The following is a 23,621-nucleotide window of genomic DNA, read 5'->3' as shown; positions in this document are numbered from 1 at the left end:
CAGATGCAGTCGTGTTAGTCATGCACACTGCCTAATTGGGACCCTCACCAACTGATTTGCCATGGGACATGAAGTGCTGTCTGTAAATGCAATGCTAATTTCCTTAAGTAGCATTGTTCCCGGTGAGACTGCAAATATCCCTATCAGCCACTAATTCTTTTGTTTGAATGGTTTTAGAGGATCCGCAGTCATTCCTGTTAACTAACTGCAGCAGGCTTGACAGTGAATATGCGTGCTGGGAGATGGCAGAAGGACCCCACAGTTCTTGAGCACCTGCATAGACATTAAAACTTGGGCTTTAACTTCATGATCTCTTGTTCAAAAGGAGACGGAGGGAAGGCAACTGTGAAAGCCCAGTAAGATGTATGTGGTGACTTGAGATAATGAGCCCCTCCCCAACTTGATTTTTTCTTTTTGCTGAAAACTTTATAACCTTAGGCAAAATAGAAGAGACTTAAAAACCACAGCAGCTGAACAGTAGCTTAAACTGGCTCAAAGAGGGGGTTAAACTTACGGTGCCTGTTTTAATGGAGTTTACGGGCCTCTTTATCTTGGTCTATTCTAGGGGTGAGTATGTAATAAATACTATATATGTGTGTTATATATTACACAAAGCATATAATTAAGAAAATACGTATCACTTAATCCACCCTAGAAAGTAAGTGTACTAGCATGAATATGCATGCTGAACAGAACGACATTCATTATACTTACATATTATATGTCTTTAAAAAATGCTAGCACTTTTTTGAGGCCAGGTCAACCTCTGTACAAATATGTGGGTGTTTTGTTCAAGTGCTTTCTTTGCCTTGGCTCACCCATCTCTGAAGAGGGGATATACCAGGCCACTGATGTCTTTCTGAGAGGATATTCAGTAGTATGTGTCAAATGCTTGACATTTCTGTGAGAAAGGTTATATTTATTAACTCATATTTCCTAATGCTAGAAAAGATTCTGAATGAGCATCCTTTCATGTAGGTGAATAGTTCACATGAGCTAAGGGAAGCTGGAGATGTTAAGAGAAGTTAACACCTGGAGAAGTTAAGCAATCTTACCATGGCTTCAGAGCTTTTCAGTGGGAGAGCTGGCCCTGTAGTTTGAATAGGACTTCTGCAGGCTACTACATTGTTCATGGCACTGTGGCACTCTGCTTATTTAAATGATATATAGAGGCAGAAAAAACCCTCATTCTAAGTATTTTTGTTTCCTTTGTATCTTGTGGAATTGCTACAGTCTCTTGGCCCACCTTGAGTGGACCATGGAATTGGGGGGAGAAGCAAGAACCTCAGAAACTCATGTTTTTTCAGCCTTGTAGTTGGCCACACCTCCTACTCCCAGAACCGAGACATGTGCATGTCCTGGAGACACACCCGCCATCCCTCCAGCTGTTCAGTTGAGTGAGACAGATGCTCTGGCCAGCAAGTGACCTGCAGTGCTGGCAAAAATTAATTAACTTGCTATGGAACTAGTAATAAGCTGCTGGTTTGTTTTCTCTTTCCCTAACACTAGTTGCCAAAGAGTTTTTCATTAGGGGGCTGAATGCTTCCTTTGTAACCAGAATAACCTCATTAGTTACAGTCCCATCATGGCTGGAGAGTTAGACAACAAATCACTGTTTCCTCTTCAGCCACCATGACCTACGGTGTCATCGTTCACTCTCTTGCTGGAAGGAGTTTCTCTCTATCCCCAACATTTTGCATCCCTTCTTCAATGTCTCTTTCAGAAGTGACTTTCAAACATACCTGCTTACAGTTTTTTTCTTGACAGCAGAGCTGTTTTGTGTTTGTTGACCCAAGGATTTGTTGGAAAAAAAATAATTCTGGCTGCTCCATGTCCAAACACCCAACTCCCCTGGCCCTTTTGCCCAGCCACCTTGGGTTGGTGCTCTGCCATTTTAATTCATGTTTGCCATGTACTTTACAGTGTGCACATCAATATCAAAGCCATCTTTAGTCTTCACAACAACTCTTCATGCTATCTCCATTGAGGTCATTGAGGCTCACAGAGGTAACATTCAGAGTTATGCTTCTATTGAAAGATGCAACTGGTATAAAGACCAGGGCTTCTGACTTCAAGTCAAGTGCTCTTTCTAACCTTCCACGGCTGTCTCTTGGTCCCTTGTTTTCCCATGTTATTGTTATAGTCCAAATTTTACATTCCCCTCCCACTACTCTCTTCCACCATAGCCCTGTTGCTCCTTTTTTATTTTTTTTAAAAGACTTTTGGGCCCAACTAATTGTCTTTAAGTCACCACAAGTTAGGTGGCAGGGGAGGGGCACTGGATTGCCAAGAAACACCCCAGGTGGCTCACCCTCCCTGCAACTTCAGATATCTTGCTTCAAGCTGTCAGCTTACTCAAACCGATGTTCTAGTCCTTGATGGATACTTTGTGTGAGTGCTTAGTGAGGAGGAGAAAATGAGGAGGCAGACCAGGGAGACACTGTGCTCCTTAACTAAATAGGAAAATGTTTCAAAATTCCTTCCTTGAACAGTTTTATTCCATGCAAAATGATATGGAGAATGAGGACCAAGGACAGTGAGTCTGTGATGGGGACCCATGGGCTCCAATTCTCCAGATCTACTTCAGCACAGGGTATAGTTTTTCCTCCCTCCTCCCTCCTCCCTCACTAAATGCTGAGTCTTCCCATAGAGACTCCAGACTCAGGGTCAGACTGCCCAGCTTTAAATTCTGACTTTACTGTTAACTTGCTGTTTAACTTTGAACAGGTCATGTAACCTCTCTGTGGTGTGGTATTTCAGATTCCTTGTGTGTAAAGTTGAGACAATAATAATCTCAACTCCATAGGGTTGTTATATAAAATAAATTAATAAATGTGTGTCAAAATGCTTGGCATACAGTTAATATTTAATAAATATTAGCCAGTACTATTACATTAGCTTAGATTACATTAGATTTAACATTTTTTTTTCTTTCAATATGTTCCCCTGGGCATGGGAAGAAATGTGTGTACATATGTTAGTCAGGTTTCAAAACATGCTTATGGTCATTAGTTCTTCTAATAGTGTTCTGCAGGATAGAAATTTAAAGTGCTTGATTTGGGATGGTTTCAGTATATTTGTATACTATTAGAGTTGGAAGACACTTTAATGTGTGTATGTCTCTCTGTATGTGTGTGTGTGTGTGTGTATATATGTGTCTATGTGTGTATATACATATATATATATGACTTCTATATTATTCAGTCAATCTCTCTACTATTCCAGTGAGGACATGAGAGATGGAGTTAGAGACTGTTGTCTTTAAGTACTTCATATATATGTATAAGAACTTTATATAATGTATATGAACTTTATATAATACATATTATACATAATATAGAATGTATCTAATACATATATTAGGTTGGGTTTATTAAAGTATTTAATGTACAAATTTACATTTGTAAAATTTACCCTTTGTAGTGTACAGTCCCATGAGTTTTGAAAGAAAAACACCTGCAGTTATGAAACCACCACCACAATCAAGAAAAAAATTTCTGCCACCTCAAAAATTTCTCTCATGGCTCCTCTGTTCATTTGAATTTGTATATACACGTAAGCTTTTGACTCTCAGATAGAATTATATATTCTTAGAAAAAGAAGTCTATGGATGCAGCTATGGATATAGATATATGGACACAGGCATTTAGCAGAATGGAGACAACTCCTTTCACCCAATTTTTGGCTGTTGTATGATCATATGTCAATCAATAGAGCAATGAAAGAAGTATTGAGAAACTTGAGGTTGAATTCAGCATTTTCCCAAATTGTTTAAACTCAGTCCCTCAGAAAAGAGAGATTAATTTTAATACTTTAAATTTTTTTCTACAAAGAGTGTCTAGACCCATTTATAACTGTTCAAAAGCAAAATATGTTTGTGAGTTTTTTCCTTTTCTTTTCCTTTCTTTTCCTTTCTTTTCCTTTCTTTTCCTTTCTTTTCTTTTCTTTTCTTTTCTTTTCTTTTCTTTTCTTTTCCTTTCTTTTCAAGAAACCTGGTCTCTGGATGGAACCAATTGAGATTTTACATCACAAGGTGAGGATGGTAAAGTCCAGAGATCATGGGCCTAGAACGTTAAAGGACTATCTTCTTGCCCCATGTGGTCATTGCTGAGCCCTTCTAGGCCTCCCTGGACATAGCTCAGAATAATCAGAGGGAGGACTTGATGATACCCTCACGGAGTCTGTTGTTAGTGTAGATCTCCTAAAGTACTATTTTCAATATATTTTCAAGTACCCATAAGATTGGCTTGGAGAAACACCATAGGGAGCTGGTATATTATACTTTGCCATTTCATTGGGCATCTTGATATCTTTCCAAAACCATGAAGCTCAAAGCAATTTAATTAGGTCCACAAAATACACAGTTTCCAGTTTCTCTGAATCTCTATTTTATTAATCCCACCATATTCAGTACCTACCACCATTTTTACAGTATTCCAAAATTGCCACTTTTCCACCCACAGGAGTGTCTTGAGATCACTTTTCTCTAATCTAGACACACAGAACCTTCTTAGACTTGGAGGGTTGATAAATCAGAGACAAATATGACTTACTCTCTTTGATTTTTGTACATTTCTGATAGTATTTTTAAATTTTTCTTTGAATTCTATTTCTGGAAACCAATATCTGGTCTTCAGCAGCTCTAATTCACTAAGCTTCTTGAAGATGTCTCTAGTTGCTAGAACAAAAGAACTTGTTTTATTGGCCTACAGTAAGCTACCAATGACAGAAGCAGCCAGTTTATCATCTTTTCTTTATTAATAGACGTCAGTAATTGATGAGGACTTTTTTTTCAACCACTGGTATATTTTTTAAATGGATTGATTCTGGGGCATTTCAGTTCATTTAGTGACAATGTCTTAAGAAGTAGAATGTGACTGTAATCAATTTTCATTATCATTGTGTAGCTAATAGGGCTAAAAATAAGAACTCTTAATTTGCTATGGCATGATTGATTATCCAAGAAGAATATGGAAATAACGTCCTTTAATATGCCTAGAGAGTTACATTAGACCTTTAAATTTTTCATCTTCAAAACATATCACTTCCTGTAATTTTCTATCCACTAATAAAACAAAGCAGGACTTTTAACATCACTTTTCTCTGGCTCTTAATTTCGATAGATTATCTCTGGTTGCAATTTTCATATTCAGTGCTCCCCTACATAAAACCTCATGGCCAAAGCTTTCTTTTTTGTAGATTCTCTCCATCCTTGTTTCTCCTGAAATAATTCTTTGAAACCATGCTAGATTTGGAAGACCCAAAGCAGCTTCCTAGAGTCCTGACTCCACTTGTATAATATGTTCTCTCTAGACTAAAAGAAGGCCATTTGGAGGGATTCGTCATGCAGCCCCCAAGGTCATATGGTAAAGACAAATTTGAAGACCATAAGGTCTCATGAACAAAGTAGTAGGCTGGGAATAAGGGGACATTGAGTCAAGCCCCAACTCTGTTCTGTCACCTTGGCCAACTCTTAGTCTTTGGGGTTTTATCTTCCTCATCTTTAAAATGAATACTAATGCCCATCCTGTCTCACAGGGTTGTTGGGATATGCCAGTAATACAATGTGCATAAAGTTGCTTTATAACTATAAAATTCTGTATATTGTTCTTATTACTTCTCATATTCTCTATTTTGCATCTTCTGTTTTTTATACCTTACACCTTTCCCTATACCGTTCCTTTCCAAGAAGACTTTGGTTACCCTTTTCTCCTGCCTACTGTTTATTGAGTCATGATGTGAACTGAAGACTATTTGATTCTAGGGCACTGTTCCTCAATAGAATATTTCTCAAGTCTAAAGAGGCTGCTTTTTCTTGGCCTGGTCTAATTAAAAGACATGATGTACTCAGAGACAGAGCCAAAGGAACAGGAATTGGAGAAAGTCCCAGTGGGTAAATTGATGGCTCTCTTCCTCTTTAGAAATCAATGTTTCTTGTGGCCTTCAAACTATTCAGGAAATTTTCATTATGGGAAAGGGTGGCTCGCAGTAGAACACCTTCGTCATTCTCTCCTTTCATTTTAAATCACTGTTATACAAAGAGAATTTCTTAACCACTTCATTAACCAGCTTCAGTCATTTTTTGCTCTATTACTGGCAGGAAAGTCTAAGCTGGGGCTGAGGGTTGCGGGGGTTCCCAACCTGAGGATTCATGCCTGGGAGCTATGATGAGGAATCCCAAAATCTTTCTGTGGATTGAAAAGATAAAATGTCTCACCCTTCTGGATGCTATTTTCCAAAAATATTTAGAAGCACTATAGTGAGGAACAAAAAACAAATTCATTTAGAGCATCACTAAATTCACAGGACAGTAGAAACTCTCTTAATTAACCTTGACTTTACCAACCCATTGTATTAACCACTCCCTCTGTAAAGCATTCTGATTGATACCCACAGCAGCCTGAACATTCGAGATCAACAGGCTATTCTCTAGCATACCTTCACTCTTCTGCAGCCATCAGTTAAGATATTAGCTTTCCAAGAGTCCCTTGTTGTATTTGTTCTCAAAGATATTTATGGTAATTACAAAGTTCAGTTACAATGCCAGAAGAGAGCTATTGTTTCTATGAAATGAAAATTCAGTTGAATGCTTTGAAAAGATTCAATAAAGGCATGCCACTAAAAAAGAAGTTGCTACTGAATGGTGCACGGCCACTGAGAAAGGCTTTGTGGGTTGTCACTGCACAGTTTTGAGGAATGCTTTGGATCAAGCCCCCTAGAGTTGTATAGGGCACAACCACAAAGCGGTGCACAGAGCCTTTGCATTGAGAGTAAAATGATAATAAAAGTTTGCAAAGAAAAGCACTAATATCTCTAAGAAGTCTCTATTCAAAATTCTCTGCAAATTTTTTTTAGGTTCTTATTCTTCTTTATATAAACCCAAATGGAAAATTATGGACAATACATTATGGGTATGGTGACTGTAAGAAAGATGACTCACAAGCACAGGACTTTGGCCCTATATCAAGATTAGTATATGAATGTATATATACACATACATAATTTCTAGTTAAAATAGAAAGTTTAAGGTATCTCATTTTATGATTCTTTGACTAAACTGGTTTTTTGAATTAATACATGAACTGCTAGTCCCTGGGGACTCTAGCTGTTGCTTGTTTTACCTGTTTTCAACCAGCAGATGCTCAAAGTACAGCCAAAATTGTGTCATGGAGGGTGGTCTGTGAAAAGTTTTGAAGCTACAAAGTAGATTTGTTTTGGTGGCACTTAGCTAGCTCTTAACTGATCACAGGGTTAGTAATGCTGTTATTGTTGAAGAGGGGACCTAGATTCCTACAAACACCTGTATCAGTTTCTGTGCATGCCACACACTCCCTGAACAGCCCACACCACTGTTGTTTCGAGAGCTCCAAGTCACTAGCAGACTCTGCATTCTCCATAATTACACCCAATTTTCCAATTGAATTATCACATGATTTAATTCGTTGACTGCATCTGGAGAGCATCAGCATTGTGCAGCTGTTGCAGCTTCAAGAGCTAATTGTTGCTAAGCTCATTAAAAGTAGCCCTATTGCAGTGCACTGGAGTCAGAAAGGGAGGGGGTGCAAACTTTCATTTCCCATTTTCTTTTTGGTTGAATCACCACCCAAAGAGCCTGAGGGGTAGAAAACATTTAAGCCCTGTTCACATGGAGACCTCATCGGGTATGGTTACTGTCACTGGATGAAAGCCCTTAAGTGAGTCAGACATACACAGATACCAAAATACACAGAGACCTGAAAGCTTTATTTGGCATGTCTCAGAGAATCATGACAAATAAGATTAGGTTAGAAATTAAAGGCTCTGTTAAAGGGGAGGCAGTACATCATTTAAAAAGGAGGCCAATTGTTGATAAGATACCAAGACATCTGAAGACCCCCAAATCTTAGTTCCAGTAAGGAACTACCATATACCTGTCACCCTACCCATGTGTTACATTCACGTTAATATGTTTCCATAGAGCGTCTACTATGTGCATAGTCATTTGAAAGCTTCAGTATAAGTATTTCCTGATGTTCATCTTGAATCTCTTGTTATATGTTATCTTAAAGTCAGAGATCTGAAACCATGAAAGGCATGGATTGGATATCTCCCTTTCTTCCTTTCCTTCCTTATGGTTCCAAGCATTTGGAGTTTGATTCCCAAGGAATCTTCATCCTGTGCCTTGATTTTTACACATAGGCTGTACACATAGGCTCTATTTTTATATGAAAGATAAAAATGATGAGTTCATTAAAAGATACCAGGGATAGTATCTCTAACTGAAGGCTGGCTGGAGAGGAAAGTAGGCTATGGGGGTGCCATATGTAAAGGCTGAGGGATGGAAGTGGGTCAACTGAAGGGAAGAATAGAGGGACCCAAAATGAACTCTAAAGAGTTCAGAAGATAGGCAGAGGTGAGGTCATGGGTTTGTACCGTACCAACTACAAGGGGATTAAGGGAGAGTCTGTATCCTGAATGGTGAGATTTCTCCCCACCCCAAGACTTCAGAAGAGTTGCAGTCAGGCTTAGTCCTCCTACCCAGGAAGGAAAGCAGAAGGGTCCTCCATGAAGAGATTGACAAGCCCAGGAGAAAAATCTATTGATATTGACAAGGGAGGGGGAACTTTTTACACAATGAGTAGGTTCTGGCCCAGTCACCCTCCTGTGAGGTTTACAGGCAATGACGTTCATCCATGCGCACAGAGATTCCAACTGACTTTTTATTTCTCCCAATATTAAGTGAGAAAGGACAACCAAAGACTACCAGACATTTGATGATAGAGTTCTAAAAGAAAAAACAAAACAGAGGCCAAAACCAAAACCAAGAAGCAAAACAAAGAAGGGGAGAGGATTCTCAGAGTCAATATGAGGAGCAGGAATAAACCTTAAACACACACACACACAAATGGTAACCACAGAAGAGTGGTCAGCACCACAATATAAAAGGTATACATAATAGCACATAATTGTGAAATTTAAAAAATAGACAATAAGGAAAGATTATACATCTTTTAGAAGAAAAAAATATACATCGTGTACAAATAATAGGGAATAAGAATAGTATCTGCTTTAACATCTGCAATTTGGGGATCTAGAGGTCAGTTGATAAATGCAATCAAAATCCCAAAGGAAAATAATTTCTAACCTATAATTTCATACCCAGACAAACTACCATTAGATATGAAATTAAAATAAAGATACTTTTATAAATGCAAAATCTAAAAATGTACCTTTTAGGCACCCTTTCTTAAAAAGATTTGGATGTGCCACATGGAAATAAGAGAATAAAACAAGGAATAGGAAAATATGGGAACAATGAAACAGAAACAAAAGATCCATCCTAGAAGAGAGGCAAAGAGGATTCCCAGCATAATAGTGAAAGGAATTCCTTGGGTGAATTGAAAGTGTTACAAGGTACAAACATAGGTGAACCTCAAAGTCATTGTACTATGTGAAATAACACTGTCACAAAAGAACAAATACTGATTCCACTTAAATGAAGTACCTGGAGTAGTCAAATTCATAGAGACAGAAAGTAGAGTGATGCCTGCCAGAGCTAGGAGGATGGGAAAATGGTGAGTTAACTGTTTAATGGATATGGATATGTGAATTTCAGTTTGGGAAGAAGGAAACTATTCTAGAGATGGATGGTAGTAATGGTTGCACAAGTAGTTGTTGCACAACAATGTGAATATATTTAATGCCAGTTAACGCCACACTTGAAAATGGCTAAAATAGTAAATTTTATGCTATGTATATTTTCCCACAATTAAAAAAAATAATTGAAAATGTTTGCTCTGGAGAGTGGGAATTAGGAGGCAGGGACAACTGCTTTTGTTATAAGCCTAGAGTACTAATTGACTTTTTAAACTATGCATATGCAATACTTCAATAAAAATTTTTTTAGCTAAAACTGAATTTTAATGCTGTAGGCATTCTAGGCAAAGGGAACTACATGAACAAAGTCAGGGAGGCATGAAACAGCACAGGGAGAACCACAGGAAGTTCCACGTTCCTGAAAGGTGTTAAACAGGCTATGGGAAGGAGCTGCAGCTTTTTTTTCCTAGGCCAGTGTTTCCCACAGTGTGATGTGCACTTACAGATGTACCCAGTGATCTTTGTTATATATTTGATTTTAAGGTACCTTCTATTCATAACAAATGACACTGGTTTTGAGTTTATGGTGGTGATAATAGTGATATAAATTCCTTAAACCAAAGTAAGTTTATAAATGTAAGTTGGTTTTAAGAATAATATTAATAGTAATATGAGAGGCACACAATTGTGGCAAAAAAATCATTAAGGTTATGCATGGATGATCAAGGCAAAGGAAACACTTTTCTAGGTGATAGGGAGCCCTTGATGGTTTACATGAGGCAGAGTGTGCAGGCCAGGTTTGAGTCCTGTATCAGTCCAAGGAATAGGACTTCTACAGTTCAATGACACCTGGAAGCATCTTCAGAGGATGTCTTGAGGTGAGAGATGGAAGTTCAGATAATGATTCTGTCTTCTGTAAGTCTGCCTACAAGTAAAAAGAAGTGGCCACTAAAAAATAAAAGATTGAAGATCACTGAAATAGATCATTGTGGTCAGGGGTTGGGGAAGAATTAGGGGAGAAAGGCTGAGAACAGGGAGACCAAGTGAGCTGCTGCTGCAAGTGATCCAAGAGGAAACTGTGGCCTGGCCTGGGACAGTATGCAGGGAGAGGAGGAGACAAATTAGAGATGTAGAGCTCCTGACTGCAGGCCTAGTGTTCTACTTGGTGGCAGCCCATCTAAACTGTAATAATAGCACTTAGGAAGATATAAACATCTCTTAGAGAATGAGCTTTATTTGCCCAAATAAAGAAGTGATGGTAGAAGTTTATTGCCATATTGAATTCTCCAACATTAGTTACAATAATAGGAGCAGTGGTATTAGAAACTGATTTTTCCAAGCACAGAAGAGTATGAAAGTAGGAGAGGAACCGTATGTCAAAGCAGAAGAAGACTGGACTCGGAGCCATTCATTCATTCACTCTGTTCATCCCTTCATACCACAAATATTTATTCAACATGTATATGTGAGGAGCTGTCCTATACACTGGAGACCCATCAGTGAACAGAACTGACATCAATTCCTGCTTTCCTGGTGCTTACATTCTTACAGAAACAGAAAAAAATAAGTAGTAAAAAATACAATGTGTTAGCCAATCCAAAAATGGGCAAAAGACTTAAATAAGCAATTCTCCAAGGAAGAAATATAAATGATCAATAGGCACATGAAAAAATGGTCAATATCACTAATTATCAGAAAAATGCATATCAAAACTACAATGAAGTATCACCTCACACTAGTCAGAATGGCCATCATTCAAAAGTCCAGAAATGACAAATGCTGGAGAGGCTGTGGACGAAAGGGAACCCTCCTACACTGCTGGTGGGAATGCAGTTTGGTGCAGCCACTGTGGAAAACAGTATGGAGATTCTTTAAAAGACTAGGAATAGACTTACCATATGACCCAGTAATCACACTCCTGAGCATATATCCAGAAGGAACCCTACTTCAAAATGACACCTGCACCCCAATGTTCATAGCAGCACTATTTACAATAGCCAAGACATGGAAACAGCCTAAATGTCCATCAACAGATAACTGGATAAAGAAAATGTGGTATATTTATACAATGGAATACTATTCAGCCATAAAAACTGACAACATAACCCCATTTGCAGCAACATGGATGTCCCTGGAGAATGTCATTCTAAGTGAAGTTAAGCCAGAAAGAGAAAGAAAAATACCATATGAGATCGCTCATATGTGGAATCTAAAAAAAAAAAAAAAAGCATAAATACAAAACAGAAACAGACTCATAGACATAGAATACAAACTTGTAGTTGCCAAGGGGGCAGGGGGTGGGAAGGGACAGACTGGGATTTCAAAATGTAGACTAGATAAACAAGATTATACTGTATAGCACAGGGAAATATATACAATATTTTATGGTAGCTCACAGAGAAAAAAATGTAACAATGAATATATGTATGTTCATGTATAACTTAAAAACTGTGTTCTACACTGGAATTTGACACAAAATTGTAAAATGACTATTACTCATTAAAAAAATGTTAAAAAAATACAAAGTGTTAGAAGAAAATAAGTGCTATAAAGAATAATAAAGCCAGGAAGATGGGAATGGTGTGGTTTAATTTTTTGAAGGGTGGTCTGTTAAATCTTTGTGTGAGGGTTGACATTTGAGCAATGACTTGAAGGGAGTAAGATAGTGAGCCATGCATACAGCTTGGGGGAGAGCAGTCAGGCAGAGGGAGTAGCAAGCACAAAGGCTCTGAGGCAGGAGAATGACTGGAATGTTCCAGAATAAGCAGGAGGACAGGGTGATTGGAGCAGAGTAAGCCAGGGGATGATTAGCAGGAGATGAGGTCAGGAAGGCTTAAGGCAGAGGGCATGGGGGGCAGGATGTATGGTCTTGTAGACCATTGTAAGGACTTTGGCTTTTACTCTTAGAGAAAACAGAGGCCTTGGAATGTTTGGAGCCAAGGGATGAAATGCTCTACCTTAAATTTTAAAAGGATTATTTTAGCTGATATGTTGAGATTAGACTGTGAGGACAGAGGCAGGGAGATGTATAGAAGGCATCTGCAAGAATCCAGGCAAGAATAAAAGGTAACTTGAGCTAGCAAGACAAGTAGTAAGAAGTGGTCACAGTTGAGGTATATTTGGAGGTTGAGCCAGTGATTTGGAAGATTTGGACCCAGATCAAGTTTGTATGGGTAGATCATGAATTCAGTTTTGACGTGAGAAATTTGAAACATTTAATAGATGTCCAAGTGGAGATCATAAGAAGGCATAGAGATAAATAGGCCTGGAATTCAAGGTAGTGTTTTGGGCTAAAGATACAACTTGGGGTCTTTACTAGGGAGATGAGATTAATCAACAGATGAGTGTAACTGAAGAATAGCAGAGATCCAAAGACTGAGCCAACAAGTTGGGGAGATGAGGGGCAACCAGCAAAAGAGACTGAAGAGAGGGTGGGGAGGTAGGAGGAAAATGAAGAGAGTCCTGTGTCCTGGAAGTCACGTGGAGAAAGTGTGGGAGTGATCAGTTATAGATAAATGCTGCTGGTGGTCGAAGAAGAACATCTGAGGCTGAGGTTTGACCACTGGATTTACCAACATGAAAGTGACTGGTAACCTTGACAGGAGCAGCTTGGTGGAAGATGGGACAAAAGCCTGACTGGAATCATAGTTGCTGAGCTCTGGTCCATACCACCAACATGCTGGGTGACTTTGGATGAATCACACCACTTCTCTGGAGTCAGTTTCCTCATTTGTCAAATGAAAAAGTTTGAAGTAGAAGATCTCTAAAGCTCTTTCTAGCCCTAAATTTATAAGATATTTGTGATGATTCTAATGAAGCAGGTTTTTCTTTTCATGACTGATACTCCAGAAGTATTTGGAATCTGAAACTTGTATGTGGGGCTTCTCTTTTCACAGAGTGAAGAAAATGTGGATGGAAATGCAAATCATTCAGCAAATTGACCATTGGGTCTAATGTGAAAGAATCCAAGTTAGTTCCTAGTTTGTTTCAAGATAATAGAATACACACGCACACACACTTTTTCTGACTTTTTCCACGAGGAAAGACACCTCATTTATATTGGTACGTTTTGTTTTTATTCTGTTTGTAATATTGATCCCATCTAATTAAAGATTTCCAGACTCTCATTAAACAGTTTGTTTTGGTAATTTCCTGAAAGTGAGCCTTTACACTTTGATAGCTCCACCTTGCCAGGGATGCACCTACCTACTACCACCTGGTGGTAGCAAAAATATACAAAATCGAGAAAAAGGAAAAGCAAAGAGCCTTTCTTAGTTCAGTGCTCCCAAACATTGGTCCTAGGTCTTTGCAGGCAGTATTGACTTTGTAAGGTCTCCAAGGAACTTCGAGGCTGTGAGATCTGCATGACTCCATGGAGATCTGACACCCAGGGCTTAGCATGGGGTCCTTAGATCCAAAGCCAGTGAAATCCAGACATGTCGAATATTCACCGAATATTCCTGGGGGAATGTACCAAGTAAATGAGGACTATTAAAATTAATCCTGGTTTTCTGAAACCATTTTAACTCTCTAAGAAATTATCTATGCAAGCATTGTTTTAAAAGTTACCTTTTTGAAGAAGTACTTTTAGAAACTTTTTTTTATTGAGTTATAGTCAGTTTACAATGTTGTGCCAATTTCTGGTGTAGGTCATACATGAATATACATATAATCATTTTCATATTCTTTTTCACTGTGAGTTACTACAAGATACTGGTTATATTTCCCTGTGCTATACAATATAAACTTGTTTATCTATTTTATATATACTAGTCAGTATCTGCAAATCTCGAACTCCCAGTTTATCCCTTTCCACCGCTCTCCTCCCCAGTAACCATAAGTCTGTATTCTATGTCTGTGAGTCTGTTTCTGTTTTATATATATATATGTGTTCATTTGGTTTTTTTTTTTGTTTGTTTTTTTAGATTCCACATGAGTGATATCATATGGTATTTTTCTTTCTCTTTCTGGCTTACTTCGCTTAGAATGACATTCTCCAGGGACATCCATGTTGCTGCAGATGGCATTATGCTGTCATTTTTATGGCCGAATAGTATTCCATTGTATAAATATACCACAGCTTCTTTATCCAGTTATCTGTTGATGGACATTTAGGCTGTTTCCATGTCTTGGCTATTGTAAATAGTGCTACTATGAACATTGGGGTGCAGGTGTCTTTTTGAATTAGGGTTCCTTCTGGATATATGCCCAGGAATGGAATTGCTGGGTCACATGGTAAGTTTATTTTTAGTCTTTTGAGGAATCTCCATGCTGTTTTCCACAATGGCTGCACCAAACTACATTCCCACCAACAGTGTAGGAGGGTTCCCCTTTCTCCATACCCTCTCCAGCATTTATTGTTTGTGGACTTTTGAATGATGGCCATTCTGACTGGTGTGAGGTGATACCTCATTATAGTTTTGATTTGCATAATTAGTGATATTGAGCATTTTTTCATGTGCCTGTTGGTCATTCCTATGTCTTCACTGGAGAATTGCTTGTTTAGGTCCTCTGCCCATTTTTGGATTGGGTTGTTTGTTTTTTCATTATTAAGACATTATTATATATTCTGGAAATTGAGCCCTTGTCAGTTTCATCTTTTGCAAATATTTTTTCCCATTCCGTAGGTTGTCGTTTAGTTTTAATAGAGGTTGATTTTTGTATTTTTAAGGTCTTCCATTCTTGTCAGACACAAACTGTGAGCACACCTGGTTGCTAAGGGATATAAAGTTTTTTAAATGATCAGCAAACATAATAGCTAACAACTGGGTTCCTGCTTGAATGGAGATTCTGCTGTCCCTGGAGAGTAAAAAACAAAGTAAAACAACAACAACGACAACAAAATCCTTTAATTTGAAAAAATAGTTACTGGCATTTATTCTGTTAATGCAGACACACACCAACATGACTATAATCTCTGTGTTTTTGAAACTGCAGGGAAAAATGGAAGCAGCTGTAAACAAAAAATAATAAAAGATAACAGGAAACTGCCAAATTTCTATCACTATAGCACCCCATTCCCTCTCCTCCCCTGGTTTTTCTGAGCCAGCTCAGAGAAGAAGGTCTGAGTTGTAAGGCACAGCGAGCCAGAGTTGTGAGTGACACTGAGGAGAAGGGAGATTTTTCCCCAAAGAAATCCATACTGTTCCTGAACAAACCCAGGATTCAACACCAGATCAAATAAACAAGGTAAAGATATTGTAGGTTCTCTAGTAAAGGAAGTGATTAAATATCATATGGATTTAAGATCACTTTAAAGGATAACTTTACCTGGATGTTTATTTCTTAAAATACTTCTGCATAAATGTATAACATTTAAAAGTTTTACTACTTTATGCTGGGTTGGCAGTTTTGCTAACCATGGCAGTAAATGAGAGGAAAAAGGCAGGACCTGACTAATGATAGAGACCTGCACATACATAACAATCCAATTTTATAATTTGATATGGAAAGAAATAAGAAGTCATTGGAAGCCAGAAGTGATCTTAATTGAAGCAGCAGGTAGGCCAAGTTAATTTAGTAATAGAAGTGTCAAATGATCAGTGATTTGGCATTGGAAAGGAGAAAATATGGCATATTTGTGTGATGTCATGGGGAGTGAAACAGGCGGTCTTCATAAACTCCTTCATGTCACAGTGGAAAGATTCATAGAGTTAGACCATGGATCTTCTGGTCTGCTTTTCTTCATTTTAGATGCAAACTCAAGGCCAGAAAAGTAGGATTATCTACCGCAGGTTTTAAGGGAATTAGTACAGAACCAACACTAGAATCTGAGTTTCCCAGGCTAATGTTTTCCCAATGTTTCAATGACACCTTTAAGCCCTCTGTGAAGTGTAAGACTTAAGGGGTATGTCTGAATGAACTTTGATGGATATGGTCAGGGAAAGCTGCTGTAAAGGACAGACAGGTGTGAGGGAAGGCAGGTAGATAAAGAATCTTTAGCTCTGCTATTATTCTGATTTTAGAACATCCAACTAAACACCTTTGGTGACTTGCTCTTCTTTCTCTTTCTCCTGTCTCATTTAATCCCATGGTCTCAGCTCTCATCTGTAGGATAGATGATACACAAATCACTTCTTTCAGTCTCTTCCAGTCTCTAGTTATTTATTTCCAATTTCCTGCTGGATATTTGCTCCTGGATTCCTACTGAGGTCTCAGACTGAAGATGCCCAATCTGAATTTACTGCCTTTCCTTCAAAATAACTGTCTTGGTTCCCTAATTAGTACCATCATCCACCAGACCCAGATCCAAACTTTCAGCATTACTTTTACTTCTTTCTCTTCCTTGCAAATCCCGTATGAATTGCAGTCTGGTTAGATGCCATCATCGTTGTATCTCTTATCCCTGCCTCCTCTTCTCTGCCTGCTCTTAGCTCATACCTTTATTGCCCTGTGCCAAGCCTATTATGATCTCCTTCTCTCGGCTCTCAGTGTCCAGTATTCTTTTATCAGGATTGTCCTCCCAAATCTGACTTGGCTGTGTCACTTCTTTATTGAAAAAGCCTTCAGTGGCTCCTGTTGCTAATAGAATAAAGTTCAAATTTCTTAGCCTAAATTTTAAAACCCCCACAACTGTTCCAACATATTTTTCCATTACTTTATTTTTATGCAGGGGCTACTGAAGTCAACTTTGCTAGATTCAATTGTCCTGTAACACTATATGCGGTAAGCATCAAGCCTTCACGTAGGCTCTTCTCTTTGCTGGTGATGTCTTTCTTCCCAGTGCCAGCCATGGAACATTTATTATTGTCACTTTAAAATTTGTATTTCAAACCCACTGTGACCCCCCAATAAACCTTTATTATTTTCCCTAGTCAAAAGAATTCTCTCCCTTGTCTTTTCCCAAACCATTTTATCTCTTTCTCCTTTGAAATCTTCACTTTCCACCTTCTGCTAGATATCATTGTTCCTAAAGTTTAAATTCCTAGTAAACTATGAGCCCCCAGAGGGTAGAGATGGGTTTAATTTACTCTCACCTAGTATGATACTTGGGGTATCATCCTAAGTAGGTGCTCGATGAATGTTAATTGAATGAACAACTAAGTGAATGTTAGTGACTAAATTCCTGAAGACTGTAGGCAAGTTGGGTTTGAATGCAAGTAGAGAGATGGGGATGGAAAGAGATTTGAAATTTGTTCCTTTTCTACTGATGGAAGGAATTACACAGGTTTTTGTGGTGGTTGTTGCTTATTTTGTTTGGCTTTTTTTAAAGAATAGAAAAGAATATATCTAGATATATATATCTGAAATAGGGAAACTGCAGAACATAGTCCAGGATGAGAAGGACCCAGTGAAAAAGGAAGCTGAAAGGGAAAAGGATATACAATACCCCTAAGAAGAAATTTATGCAGACCTAGATTTGAAGTCAACCTCTGATTATCTATTATTTATATATTTTGAAGAAATATGCACCAGATTTTAGTGCTTCCTATTTTGTTTGTCTCCCAATATATGTGTGAGCCAGCAGAGTCCAGGACTTGATTTACCTTTGCTGATTCGGCTTCTTTTCTCTGAGCTTATTTATGGCCCTGAGAGAGGCATTGTGTCCTTGCTGATAAAGGACAACCGAACTGTATTCTAGGCTTAGCTGCCAAGTTACTGTAGGACTCCTAGAAAGTTGCTATCTTCCCCAGATGCCAAGTTTTCCTAAACTATAGGAAATGAAGACTGTCTGAAAAGTGGAGAGAGTCCTAGACTAGAGTGTCTCAAATTTAATATGCATTCAGTCTCCTGGGACACTTGTTTAAAAAGTTAATTCTGTTTCAGTAGGTCTTGGGTGGGGCCTGAGACTCTGCATGTCTTAACACCCACATGGACCACACTGAATAACAGGGTCCTTTTGAAGACAGAAGGAACCTTAGAGCTCAACCAAGCCAGTGGTTTGCAGCCCCAGCCAATCCTTAGAGTCATGTGGGGAGCATCTAAGAATACAGATATCCATATTTTCCGTACAGTGTCTCAGATGGTCCCCAATCAGGTGAGTTTTTAATAAGCGCCCCAGTTCATTCTGATGTACAGCTAGGTTTGAGAACCACAAATATTGTCTGGTCCCCAACCCCCCACTAAGAAATGGCAAAACTGAGGCCCAGGGACTGCTTGAATTCCATGAAGAAAGATTCTGTTCATATGAAAGGGGTTTCCTGAAAAAATAACCCTTATGCATTTTGTTTCCATAAATGAAAGTTCCCCTTTAAAGCCACAGAAATAACTGGATCCTGTATATAATTTATTTCTTAAAAGCTACCAACACAGAAAACTAGTGTTTTTAGCCTCCTTTAGAATGATAAATACTCTAGATTATTTTAGTTTTATCCTAATGGTAGGGGGTGGTGGTAGTGATGATAAGGAATGGCTATTAAGCAATTATGTTATTCAAACACATCATTATTATTATTACCCTGATGAGTGGACTCATTATAATTGAACAACAAAAGCATGAATGACTTTGCATTGTTATTAGTGTCTGCCTCTGGGCCCCTGCCTTTCCCAGGGGCTATTGCGTTCATATGTTCAGCAGACTTGATTCACAATGTACCATACTTGCTGTGCTCAACTTGTAAGCTATTGGATTGGTTTTCAGAATCCAATGTGGTCATCTTTTCTTCCCTCCCTCTCCCCAAAACAACCAAACCTTAGAAAGCCTATGCCCTCCCTGTATCCACTCTTGTTATTCTCCTGTCCTTTCACACAGCAACTCGTGATCTTCAGAATTATAAGCTGATATTATAATGCTCTTTCTTAAAACTTGCCAATGGCTGCCTATTTCTTTTAGGATAAAATAAAAATCCTTGGCAAGTCTTCCCAGACCATTAATAAACTGTTCCACTTCTTTTCAGCAGCCCCATTACCAGCCATTCTTCCTCTCCCTCTCACCATACTGTTTTGGGCTTCTGGGATGTTCTGACATCTCCAGTTTCTGGAATGTTTTAACATCTTTCGCCAGGAGACTTTATACATGCTCTTCTCCCTGTTTATAAGATTTTCCCCAGCTATATTCTCCTCAACCTTACGCTCTCATCTTAAATTTCTGTGTCTTAGGGAGCCTTCCCTGACCACCAGAATAAATTAACACCCCCCCCCCAGTGCTTCTCCATTGGTAACAGTGACTACACCAGTAATTGTTTGCTTGATAGTGTTCTTCCCATGATAAGCCCCAAAAGGACATAGCTGAGCTTTCAAAGCTAATTCCTCACTGTCCAACACATGGCTTGATAGTTATTTGTTGAAAGATGCATCTAAGAATCACCAAGCACTTGAACTGACCACACAGAATCCCAGGGATCTAAGGGGAAGCAAAAGCACTGGGTCTCCCCCATCTAATTCCCTGAGTTAGGGGCTGCCCTCCTTTTCCTGGTATCCACATCTCCCCATCACTGCCCTCCCCAAATACATTCTTAGAAACTTGAAGTGATTAAGATATTTTATCCCTAAGTTGACCATCAAGACCCGGTATATCGAATCTACATTTCTTACAATGGCTGTTGCAGTGTTACTTTTGGCGCATACATGGGTGAAGCTACACAGAGCGCAGAGCCATACTTTTGTGGAGATGTTGTTGAGGATGCCATTGCTACAGCACTCCGTGTCCCCTACTGAAAGGCCCACCCAAGAAATAGCTCTTCTAGATTTAAATGTCTGGAAGCATTTTGCATCCTTGGGAAACTGATAGGTGTTTTCTTTATGTCCAGTGAATTTCTGTACCACATTTTTCTCATAGCTTTTGCTGCCAGGAAGTTCAAAGCCACATTCTCAGCTCAACTTTTGTAACTGTGGAGGCCTGTGGCTTGCATACTTACAGTATAACTTTGCCCTGGTCTTGATTTTCTATTCTAAATATATTTTCTCTGCTCCTGATTTATTTTAAATTATTTATAGCTTTCTATTTTAGAGTTCGAAGTCTTATAAGCTTCCTCAAATCCTTAGTGGAATGAGGCAGGGAGATATATAAAAGAAAGGAATTCATGAAGCTCTGCGATACATTGCCTTTAAAGTCCAGAGGGTTCCTTTCTGCAGGTGGTACTGGCAGGAGCCATGAATAGAGAGAGTTCTGCTGGCCAGAGTGTTCTTTAACCATGCAAAGACATGGCACAGCTTCTAGGAGAGGGAACCCTTTGGGAACAGTTTATTGAGGTGATTTTGTTTCTGATCTCTTGCCAGAGCTATCCTCAAGTGACCCAGAAGTGTGAGTGATTCTGTCCTCTTGGAGTCTGAATCCTTTTCTGGGGAGTGGCTAAATAGAGTGAGCCTTATAATCTGTCCTGAAATTCCATGTGAAAGCTAGATTTCCATTGGAATAAGTCTTCTAAGATCAGAATTAGAGTGCTTTTGTAGCCAAGGCTGCAATTTCACCTACTTTTCAATTCTCCCTAAGTGTCCAGCATTGCAGTAGAAACTATTTACTTTAAGAATTTATTTCTGTCTCTAAGGGAAGCAGAAATGAGCACATGTTCCGTGTGTACTATATGCTGGTTGCTATGTATGTACCTCACATGAACTGATTTAATTCCTGTATCCACTCTGTGCTCTAGGCTTATTATCTGCATTTTATATATAGATAACAGAAGGCTCAGAGAGAGACTTGCCCAACATTACCTGGATAATGAGAGGTGGTGCCAGGATTATATTCAGATCTCTGAGCTCAACAAAGCTGAACTTCTACAGTCCATTGGGAAGATCATGTGAGAGCAGGATAAGCTTATGGTGAAAAACAAGCTGCTCAGTGGGTGAGATAAAGAGAGGTCACACGTGGAGCTGGGAAAGGACTCAGAGGCAGGCAGAAGAGAAAAGAAGAGACCTCACTGAGCCCCTGGCCTCAATGAAGATCCCCAGCCCCAACCCATTTCTATCCCCTTCCTCCATCCCATCATCTTTGGTATTCTGTTGTTGCCACAAACGAGTTCCCTGACACTCTAGGCTATTGTGGCTGTCGTCATTCTTGCCTCTTAGAAATTTATAGATACAGAAATAGACACAGACATAGACACAGATGCAGACATAGAAGTAGACTTAGACATAGATACATCCACAGCATTATTCTTGGTGGGAGATGCTTCATGAAGGTGAATACTAATCACTGACTATTGATGTTGGCAGAGGTTGCTATGTATTGAGGTACTGTCATGTTCTGGATACTTCAGAGCTATTATCTCATTTAAGCTTCACAAAAGCCTAGCATGGTAGATGTTATTGTCTCTGCATTGCAGATGAGAAAGCTGAGGGTTACAGAGGTTGCCCATGGTCATGCTATATGTATGTACTCCAGTTTCCTGCCTCCATTTTCCGTCATTGCTGAGATATAGCCATGCTCAGGAGAATTCTCTAAAAATAAAGTTTAAGGTGCCCCTCTAGGGAGAATGGAGTCAATAAAGAGGAATGAATTTCACAGACCTCCATAAAGCTCTGATTTGAACATTAGTTCTCTCCACTGACTTCATTGATATGCCTATTGATTTTTTTTCTTCAAGTTTATTTCAAGATTCTGTACTGGATTTAATTCCCAAGTTAAGTTTTAATAGGAACTATATACTTTTAATTAAACATTTAATTTGAGATAATTATAGATTCACATGCAGTTGTAAGAAATAATACAGAAAATTCTATTTACTCTCTACTTAGTTTCCACCAATGATAACATCTTATAAAACTGAAGTATAATATCACAACCAGGATACTGAGATTGATAGACTTAAGATACAGAACAATTTCGACACCATGAGGATGCTTCATTTCGCCCTTGTACAGCTACATCACTTCCTTTCCATCCCCATCTCTTCCTTTGCCCTGGTAATCACTAATCTGTTATCTGCTTCTATAATTTTGCAATTTCAAGAATGCTGTATAAATGGAATCATACAGTACATAACCTTTTGGGGTTGGCTTTTTTCACTCACTGTGAATTCTCTGGAGATTCACCGAAATTGTCGTATATATTAATAGTTCATTCCTTGCTGAATAGTTTTCCGTGGTATAGATGTACCATAATTTGTTTAACCAGTTACCTGTTGAACAACATTGGGGTTCCTATTTTGGGACTATTATGAATAAAACTACTCTAAACATTCAAGTATAGGTTTTTCTGTGAACATGTCTTCATTTCTCTGGTATGAATTCCTATGATTTCAGTTGCTAGGTCCTATGATAATTACATGTTTGATTTTCCATGAAATTGCCAAACTGCTTTCCAGAGTGCCTGTGCTGTTTTATATCCTAACTTGCAATGTAGGAGTGCTATAGTTTCCATCCTTTCTAGTATTTGGTATTGTCACTTTTTGAAATTTTAAATGTTCTGATAGATATGTAGTGATACCTGATTGTGGGGGTTTTTTTTCATTGTCACATTTTTTTTTCGCTATGAGCTACCACAAGATCTTGTATATATTTCCCTGTGCTATACAGTATAATCTTGTTTATCTACTCTGCATATGCTTGTCAGTATCTACAAATTTTGAAATCCTAGTCTGTCCCTTCCCAGCCCCCACCCCCTTGGCAACCACAAGTTTGTATTCTATATCTATGAGTCTGTTTCTGTTTTGTATTTATATTCTTTTTTTTTTTAGATTCCACATATGAGCAATCTCATATGGTATTTTTCTTTCTTTCTGGCTTACTTCACTTAGAATGACATTCTCCAGGGACATCCATGTTGCTGCAAATGGCATTATGTTGTCAGTTTTATGGCTGAATAGTATTCCATTGTATAAATATACCACATCTTCTTTATCCAGTGTTCTGTTTATGGACATTTAGGCTGTTTCCATGTCTTGGCTATTGTAAATAGTGCTGCTATGAACATTGAGGTGCAAGTGTCTTTTTGAAGTAGGATTCCTTCTGGATATATGCCCAGGAGCGGGATTACAAGGTCATACACAAAAATAAACTCCAAATGGATCATTGTGGCTTTAATTTGCATTTCCCTAATAGTGATGTTTAACATGTTTTATGTGCTTATTTGCTATCTATATATTCTCTGGTGAAATGTCTGTTCGTGTCTTCTGCCTATTTTTTAATTGGACTGTTTGTTTTTCACTATTGAGTTTTTAGTTTTT

General features: G+C 38.5%; 1 protein-coding gene across 1 annotated transcript in view; it reads left to right on the top strand.

Annotated features, from left to right (window-relative positions):
* Window positions 1-23,621, top strand: part of ALK (ALK receptor tyrosine kinase) — a 678,293-nt gene that overhangs the window by 242,425 nt on the left and 412,247 nt on the right.

Source organism: Camelus ferus, chromosome 15 (genome assembly GCF_009834535.1).
Source record: "Camelus ferus isolate YT-003-E chromosome 15, BCGSAC_Cfer_1.0, whole genome shotgun sequence".
Taxonomy (NCBI): domain Eukaryota; kingdom Metazoa; phylum Chordata; class Mammalia; order Artiodactyla; family Camelidae; genus Camelus; species Camelus ferus.
Note: the sequence above shows the minus strand (reverse complement) of the source record. Positions and strands in the feature narration are given on the sequence as shown.